Genomic DNA, 9,969 nt, shown 5'->3' with positions numbered 1-9,969 from the left:
GTTGCTTGTCTTTATTTTTTTTATTTTCTTAATTGTAAACACAAATAATCTCTAACTCAAGATAAAAACTCAAAATTATTTAGTTTATACGATTTAGATTATTTGAAAATATAAATAATCTCTAAGATATGATATCCTAACTTTTGAGTATACAGTTTTTACTCTATAGGATACACTTACCCTCAACGAATATGTATTTAAACTAATAATTAATAAGAATATAATTAAATAAATTTTTATTTTCATGTATTCCAAGGAATGTGTTAGTGAAGTCAGTGGCGGAGCCAGAAAAATTATAAAGTCTGAGCAAAAATTTAAAGATAGTAAATTCACATTGTATATAATATGTAAATAGTAATCAATCAAAACAAAATAAAAGAGACTCGTCATTTTGTCAACAAAAATATAGTTTAAAATAAAAGAGATAAACATAATCTTACAATAGCGGGTTAAATAAAATTACGAGGCAAGTGTCCTTTCCGAGACTTCTTTGCGGAGTGACTTGAATATCTCCCGCTCGGTGCAACATACCATCACGTCATTGAACCACACATCGTTGATCTTATTGCGCAATTTAGACTTGATAATCTTCATTGCTGAAAAAGCTCTTTCAACGGATGCTGTCGACACCGGCAATATCAAAGCTAGCTCAATAAGTTTATAAACCAATGGAAATACCAAATGTTTCTCAGTTTGAACCATCTTCATAGCCAAACTTTGAACATCTTCACAAGTGGAAAAAGAAGCATTTCTTCTCACTTGAAGCACATAAGTTTCAAGTTGATCCCTAATTGTTCCTCGGTCATCATCAGAAAGGTCTACATGATAAATATCAGCAAGACGAGCAAGCTTATCAACATCAAACTTGGAGAAAGAGTTCTTGGGGTCAAGACATGAGAAGCAATCAAGTATAATGTTACTTCCTTCACTAAAGCGGTGATCCATCTCCACACATATTTTATCAATAGCAACATAAAAAATCTCTGCACTGTAATGATGAAGATTAGTGATAGTCCTCCCTTCTGCTCTTGAACGACCCCGAACTGGTATTTCGTCATCCATATTTGGTACCAGAATACTTTTAGCAACACAAAATCCTTGGACATCGGCAAAAAAATTATTCCAGCCACTCTCTCATTGTGCCCAACCGAGCTTTGACAACATCAACTAATTCCATGGCATTCACAATATTAAGATCTTTTCTTTGCAATATATTTGAAAGCTCGTTTGTGATACCAAACCACTTTAACATTAACCTCAAAATAAAAGCAAATTTAAAGCTCTCCATTTTTTCTATCAAACCTGCTGCTTGAGATGGTCCACGTCCATCTTCATCAACCATACTAAGCACCTTTAACACGGAGGACCACATTTGATCCAAACGAAGCAATGTAGTATGATGTGAACCCCATCTAGTATCCCCGGGTCTAGTGAGACTAGATGATTGGTGTAAGCCCCTTCCTCTAGATATCTCACCACTCTCAAGTTTATTTAAAATATCTTTGTGTTGTGCCTCTGTCAAAGCATCCCTCCTCTTACAAGATGCACTTGTTGTATTCACAATCAAGGTGATGTACTCAAAGAAATCATGAATAGATGAGCAACTACTAGTAACAGACACAACAACCAATTGCAAACGGTGAGCATAACAATGGACATAGAAAGCATAAGGATTTTCATCTAGAATTTTTCTTTGCAAACCATTAAATTCACCTCTCATATTTGAAGCTCCATCATATCCTTGCCCTCGTATCCTTGAAATAGATAATGTGTACTTATCAAGAATACCATAAAGAGCATCCTTTAATGACTTAGATGAAGTATCTGTGACATGATGTAGAGCAATAAATCGTTCCACAACATTCCCTTTGTCATTCAAAAACCTAAAACAAATTCAACCAGTTTACTTGGCGGCATAGAGAATAATAGGTAATGAAAATTGGAAATTGGAAAATACAACTACTAACCTCAACATCACCGCCATTTGCTCTTTGACGGATATATCACGTGACTCGTCAATAAGCACGGAGAATTGTCTATCACCAAGCTCTTCCATAATCACCTTGGTAACTTCATGTGCACAACACGTTGCAAGCTCCTTTTGAATGTCACCGCAAGTCATTGTGCAATTTTTTCCACCACGGTCAAAAGCATCCCTCACTTGTTCATTCTGAGATTTTACCCAATCTACCATCTCTCTAAAATTGCCCTTATTTAGCGAAGTAGAGGATTCATCATGGCCACGGAAAGCCATGCCTTGTGCTATGAGATATCTTGAACAATCTAAAGAACAAGTCAAACGAATCTTATACAATTCTTCTGATTCCTTGGTTGCTTTAGCAAACTTACTTGTCACACTTTGTCTTTGATTATTATAATCATCGTAGTGCTTGACACATGAGTTGTGCAAACTATTATGACTACCAACATGATCTTTCAAGCCTTGAGATGCATGCTTCCAATCTCTATATCCGCTTTTAGTGAAGACTTCAAAACCAAAGTGTTCGGCCCTCCCGGGTTGCTTAAAGAGAAAGCAATAAAAACAATAAGCTGCATCCTTGATCTCACTGTATTCTAACCATGTGTAATTCTTATACCATGATTTACTAAATGCTCTAGAAACACTTCCAAATGGAGTACGAGGAAAGCTTGGCAAATGTGGTTGCATTGGACCCTTCAATATATATGCCCTCCTCACTTGATCTTGAATATCCGGAGCATACTCATTAATTTGTTTCCTATGACCTGGATCACGCACAATCTCATTTGGGTTAAACTCATTAACCACATTAGGTGGCGGTTCTAATTCGGCTTCTTGTTGTACAACATTCACATTCTCAATACTTGCTCTATCAACCAAAAATCTCCTCATCTCTGAAATTAAATGATCTTAAGTTAATACTCAATTAACAATTAAAATCATAAGAATCAAAATTTAAATAAGAATAGTTTTTCAAAATAAAAGTAATCTCTTATGATTTATAAAGAGTAGGAACAAGCATTATATTATATTCAATTAAACACCATTATAGAAACTAATAAAATTAGATAACCAAAAGAAACCTTTATTGTAGATAATTTATCTATCAATAAACAAATTTACAAGTGGTATGATTCCACTGTAAAAGATCTTTTTACTGCTATTATAAATAATACTATATGCTTATAATATTACTAGATACACACTTTAGTTTGACTTATCAATAAAACTTTTATAACCAATGAATCTTGTTGTGTAGTAGCTTAATCTGACACTTAGCAGCATACAAAATGATAAAATATATTATAAAGTAAATATTTTTTATAATGAAATTTATTGAAGTTATCAGTATGATACAATATTATAATTTCACCATATGAGATTTTAGATAAACTTGAAAAATATGGGACCCATTTTCACAATGTTAGTACTTCTATATAACATAAAATATTTAACCTTTCAAAGACAAATCCAAATTTTTCTTCTTCTCTGTGTCTTGCTACTACTAGGCGGTGCAAATAAACCCAAATTTTTCTTCTTCTTCTTCTTCTCTGCTACCTTTGTGTTAATTGTTTCAATTTAAAACCACAATCAGTTGAAATTAAACAATTACTAACCGAAAAAAAAGGGGAAGGCGGTAGTCGGAAAAGAACCAGTAGGTGTCGATGGCGGAAGCTTTAAGGTTTCTACAGTGTTGCTGCGGTGACGAAGCTTTACTTCTTTTGTTTCTGTTACCTATATTTTTGCCCTTTTAATTTTTAACTCTTACAATTGTTTTGCCCTTTCAATTTCTTGCCCTTTCTTTAATATTTTTCTTTTAATTTTTACCTTTTTTTTTTACCAAATGAATTTGGGCCAGAGCCTGGGCAATTGCCCAGGGTAGCCGGGCCTTGAAACCGCCTATGAGTGAAGTAAAAGATTAGATTAATTTAAAATGTTATAAAAAAATTTAATTTAATAATAAATTTTGCATAACATTTATACAATATATATATATATATATATATATATATATTGACATACACGTAGAGTGATCTTCAAGAGAAGGATGCTGTGTTAAATTAATATAAGAAATGATGAAAATTCAACAAACTTGTTAAATGGGTATTTTCTTCTCCATTGATATTGAAAACCGGACTACTCCCTACGATCAGCTAACGGACTGGTCCATTCCGCGAGCTCTCAATCTCCCTGACGGTAATCAATCAACAAATTGCTTTATGCATTTCCTGAATTGTTTATGGGAAGTGCTGGAAGCAATTTCAAAAGTGCAGGAAAAGAGAAAAAACACCTGAATGTATAGATGTATTTTAATAACCTATTAATTACTCAATCTATTCTTTTTAACGATCTTTTTAATACTTGAAAAAATTGTATAAGTTTCACTAATTAATATATGATATTCATTAAATAAAGACAAATTTCATCCATACTTTGTTGCTACCGTTTCACATGTTACCAGTAGGTGTGGCATGATCTACAAATAATGTTAATCACACACTCTATTCGTGACTCACATGTAAATTTTACCCAGAAGAATGTTCAAAAGAAGCATTCTTCGTTCAATACAATATCCCTTAAATAATTAAATTTAAGTGAACAAAAAAATTATTGGGTTTTTTTTCTAAAAATTTTGGTGTATAATGCAATTTTTTTTGCACAAAAAATTATTGGGGTTTTTTCTAAATTTTTTGGTGTATAATACTAATGCATCTTAACTAAAAAGTTTGTATAATATCACTCTCTCTTAAGAAAAAATTATGAGAATAAAAAGAAATCGATATGCGTAAAATTTCAGGCATCATATTTCAGACATCATATCTAGCAATTTCCAATCGTGTTTTTTTGCATTCATATATATGCAAATTCCTTATTTATTGTTGACTACAACTCAAAATTTCCTTTTCCGGCCCTTTCATCGATCGAAACAAACAAAACAGTGGAAGTGGTAGAAACAAGAATGGAAATATATAGCACAATATTAATTCTATAATTACGTACAATTAAAGAATGAAACATTTAGAGTAGAAGGATTGTTTGAAACTGAAGTACATTGATATATATAGGTTGTATATAGTTTATAATCAGGGGCACTGAGGATTGTTCCCAGGCCCACCATAGTAGAAGTAAGTGCCCCATTCGCATAGAGAAATAGGTTTGTAACTTTTATTAATAATTTGATATTAGTTTACAGTGATATATATACAAGTGAACAGCTTTATGTGATCCCTAATATGTAGTGAATCAAGCTACCAATCTCCTAATAATTCTCAACAAATCAGAATTGGAAATAACAGATTTACACGGCTAAATAATTAAAGGAATTGAAAATTAATTATTATTATTGATATCCTCATTAAAGGAATTGAAAACTAATTATTATTATTGATATCCTCCCGCAAGTTGTATAATCTGGATGAGAGATGCAACTTGGACAGTAGCGATTCGAACCGAGGGCGAAGCAGAGACTTTGTTAGAATATCAGCAAGTTGATCATCGGTAGACACAAAAGACACTCGAAACTTGCCATGTTGAACATGTTCTCGGACAAAGTGGTAGACTAAGGCTATATGTTTCATCCGAGAGTGGAAGACAGGATTAGCACTGAGATTTGTGGCACCAAGATTGTCACAGTATATGACTGGATTGGCAGTGGACATGTGACCAAGTTCTGTGAACAAGGAAAGAACCCATAATAGTTCACTAGCCGTGTCAGCCAAGGCTTTGTATTATGCTTCAGTTGATGATCGAGCAACAAAACGTTGTTTGCGGGAGCTCCAGGAGATGAGAGTGTTACCGAGATACAACAAGTAACCAGTGGTTGAAACATAATCATCCTTGTCACCAGCCCAATCAGCATCCGAGTAGGCATGAAAGGTCAAAGGAGCAGTCGCTGAGATGACACTACTAGAAATAGAGCTTTCTACGACACACATTCTAAGACGGTTATCTGGGACCGTCTTAGAATGTGGCGCGGTGGCAAACTTGTAATTAAGATACTCAAAATTTCTTTTTAAAACACACATTTTAAGACGGTTGTCAATAACCGCCTTAGAATATACTTAGGTGGCAATTTTGTAATTATTGACAAAAACAACAAGGACGGGTTTAAGAGAAAACCGCCTTCGTTTCGTTTCTAGGAATTAATTACCATGTGTGCAGGGCCGGCTTGACGTTCAGCCTTCTTTCTCTCACACACACTCTCTCTACTAAAGTCGCAAACACAAACACTTTGTGAAGTGAAGCAATGGAGTTTCAGATTTAGATCTCGTGCTAAATCATCGATCCGAGAGAGAGAAAGAGAGAGGTGTTGGATTATTGATTCGCCGAAGCATTTGAGGGTTTATCACACACTCATTCTCAAACCCTTTGTCAATCAGACGAAAACCAAAAAATGCAAACTTCTTCGTCAATCTCCACAACATGACCAGCAGTGTGATTCTTAGAAGATCCTCTTTCGTAATCTCGCGCCGCTCTTGCCTCCATCGAGCCGCTTCCTCACAGGTTCCCCGCCGACAAGTATGGTGTCTCCGACGACGGATCCCGAACCATTCACACGAAGCCCGGACCGTTGAATTTCCACGCGTCGGCGGTTCCTCGTGCGGCGCAGTTCGCCGTCTAGCGCGATTACTCTAACTACGAGGAGGTTAGCGGCGCGAATAGTGACGAAGGACTAGAGATTGCGAATCTTGGGATGGATACGCAGATCGTAGATGCTCTGGCCAAGAAAGGGATTGCAAAGCTCTTCCCCATTCAGGTAATGTCTATTTGCTGTGTTCATTAGTTTTCGTTGGGAAAAATTATGACTTCTTTTTTGTTAATAGGTTTTTTGCTTTGTTAATTGATGTTGCGAGGTTCATGTCTAGTTTTTTATTATGCCATCAGGGGACAGAGATGGTTATATGAGTGATCCTGGGCATGATCTAAATGAAAGGGTTAGGGAGCTTTATTGTTTATAATTTTTTACTTTTTGTCAACATGGTGAGGATCGTATGGCTAAGCTTTTTGAACTGGTATCCGCAGGGTTCTGTTTCTTCCTTAAATGCACATAGGGAGTCTGTTTTTGGTAAGCTTCAAAGGATAAATAAATTGTTCCTATCTGTGTTTGAAATTAGTTTCCCTGAGGTTGGATTTATGAACAGCTTAATTGGAAATGATCGAAGCTCGATTTGATGTTTGGCTTAGGCAAAGCCCTCAGTGATTTGGAAATCCAGTACACCTCTGTTTCAAATTCTTGTTAAATCAGTCTTATATGTGAATAATATCAAGACAACACTCATTAATTGACTATTCTGCACACACGAGATATTCTGCATTACCTATCTATTTGTATTGAATATACTCTTAGTTTGTAATATGTCACTTCCCTTGAAACAATCATACTAGTTTCTATTCCTGTTCCATCTTTTTCAATGTTCTTGTTTGCTATTTTATTATGTTCAATGATGCTGTTATGAAGTATATGTCAGAGCTTTTACAAGAAAGGAAGCTCAGAAGCTGTAATGTCCTAAAAGTTATGGACGAAGCAAATTAAATTTTGAGGTGATGTCTTTTTAAAATTAATATTTCATTTCATTTGTAGTATTACTTTTATTTGTGCGTGCTTTCTTTTCCCATCTTCATGTGTGCTTTCTTTTATTTGTGAGAAAGATGAAGGAGTATGATATTGATGGCACATGAGGTACGACCTCAATCCTAATCTCTCTCATTATCTAATGCTGATTAATTTCCTGCCTTGCCAACTGTCCTTTGAATCTTTTCTTTTAATCAATAAATATTAATTATTCATTTTTGTTAAAAAAAATTAATTTATGATTTTTTTCTTATTTTCTTTTTTAGAGGTGAATCAACCTTATATTTTTATTTCATGGAAGCCAATCTTAGTATTATTCTCTCATATCATAATCTCCTTTATCAATCATTTCATGCATATTTTTTTCTTTTATTATTAAATCAGTCTTATAATTTTAGTGCCTGAACTTATATTGTTCTTTCACATCATAATCTCCTAAGGTTGGCCTCTATGTCTGGCTTTGCTTCTGCTCTATTCGGGATTCTAGAGAAAGTGCATTGGTGTTTATGCTGTACTGGACACACCGCAGAAACAATAAATAAATAATGTTGGCCTCTATGTCTGGCTTTACTTCTGCTGTAAAATTTGTTTAATGTTTTGCATACTTGCCTTTTCTTTTAGGTAGTCATTGATGTTATGTTTATCAGTGTATGTTGAATTATTTTGTACAAAGACTTGTTTTTTATAGTTGGGAATTAGGAGAAATTTATTACAAAGAACTGCCAATTTCAAGCTTTCATGCTGTCTGTTTTTCTCTAATTTTAGGCAAAATTAGTTGTGATATTATTTTTGAGCTTCAAAAGGTGTGAGCATTATTTTTTTAAAGTTCTGTAAGAAAAAGACTAACTAGTTAGACTGGTTGAATTGTGAACTGGTTCAGTTCCAGATTTCTTGTAATGAATATCATTTATCCTTTGTTATTTTGTGTTCCTGGTTATAATGTCCATTTATATCATGTCACTAGGTCCTTTCTAGATTTTTTTGCTGAAGCATTATCCCCTCTAGATATCTACGAGACATATATCTGGGTTGTTATCAATGTATAGTAGTTTTTTTTAATATATATATATATATATATGGATATATAAAATTGTAATTGAGCCAAACCAACTCCCTTTCAGGGGCGCCCTCTAGGGACTGGGAAGACTCAGACCATACTTGGGATTCTAAGTACACCATTTTGCATGCTACTCCTACAAGAATGCATTCAAAGTAAGTATAATATTTTTACATATTTCTGTAGTCTTCTATGTCTAAAAATTCTGTTTATGATTTTCATTTTTGTCTTGAGCAAAGCATTATAAGAGTGTGCCTGGTAGAGGTGAGATTTTGAAGCATTTTTTGCTTCTACCAAGCAATTTATGGTCACATTATTATTATAAGAGTGCCAGCTAGTCGTATTGTTCCCAAAATTACATTTGCTAGCACAGCTAGTCGTAATGTTTCATCAAGAACATTCGTAGGAATTTTTCTACTTTGTAATTATGCAGTAATTTCTTTTAAGAAAATAATTATGTATAACTTATTTATTTAATCATTATTATCTTTTGTCAATTATTATTATTATCATTTTTTAAGAGTCAATTAATACATAATATTTTAAATAATTTTTAGTCATTTAATTTTTAATATTTTAAATAATCATATGTTTTATGAGTTTAATGTCTATGGCTAAATAATTAGATTGAAATCAAGTTCAGGATTCTAAGTAGCATGATATTCTGCAATGGCTTTGTTGGTGAACTAATATGTTTTTTTGTTTCTTTTTCAAATTTTGAAGTTATGTACTTAGTTGGGGATGATATATTTTTTTTTTATTTCTTGAATTCTTGTTTAGGGGAGTTGTACTTGCCTGCAGCCCAATAGATGCAGCCTTGGTGGCTACTGCAGGCGGTGATGACAGACGATTTCTCAGGAAGATTGGCCAAGGGGATTGGGCTTTTGAGCTTCAAGGTATTTGCATGACACTAAAGTTAGTGATGGATTAATATTTTTCCATTTATCACCAATGTCAAAATATTTGGTAAAATCAAGATAATGGAGGCAATACATTATAGAGAGGTAGACTTAATCTATCACATTTAAGACGTTGCAATGTGATTGTGTTATAAATTTTTATTTTTATTCTTGAATTAATCTAAAAATATCTCTTAGACAAATGTTAGTTTTATAATATTTTATACAAAAGGCTACAGAAATAAAAACAAAAGAAAGATAAAAACATGTGATGGGTTGAATAGTATGACAAAAACATGTGATGGGCAGAATATATATATATATATATATATATATATATATATATATATATATATATATATATATATATATATATATATATATATATAAACATGATGTGTTAATTAAGGAGTCCTCTCTGTAATCCCAAGAATATTTGGGCCAAATCTTGTTTTGGTTG

At 33.4% G+C, this 9,969-nt stretch overlaps 1 long non-coding RNA gene and 1 pseudogene across 1 annotated transcript; one reads left to right on the top strand and one right to left on the bottom strand.

Moving 5' to 3' along the window:
• Positions 1–459: 459 nt before the first annotated feature.
• Positions 460–2,372, bottom strand: LOC106797961 (zinc finger MYM-type protein 1-like; annotated as a pseudogene).
• A 4,471-nt stretch (positions 2,373–6,843) lies between these two features.
• On the top strand, positions 6,844–9,445 carry LOC102669976 (uncharacterized). The gene is made up of 5 exons (XR_001387298.3): positions 6,844–6,915; positions 7,004–7,046; positions 7,440–8,100; positions 8,675–8,765; positions 9,391–9,445. It is a non-coding gene; the product is annotated as an uncharacterized lncRNA (long non-coding RNA).
• The last annotated feature ends 524 nt before the right edge of the window (positions 9,446–9,969 follow it).

This window comes from Glycine max, unplaced genomic scaffold (genome assembly GCF_000004515.6).
Source record: "Glycine max cultivar Williams 82 unplaced genomic scaffold, Glycine_max_v4.0 scaffold_436, whole genome shotgun sequence".
NCBI lineage: Eukaryota > Viridiplantae > Streptophyta > Magnoliopsida > Fabales > Fabaceae > Glycine > Glycine max.
This window is presented reverse-complemented; position numbering and strand designations above follow the sequence as displayed.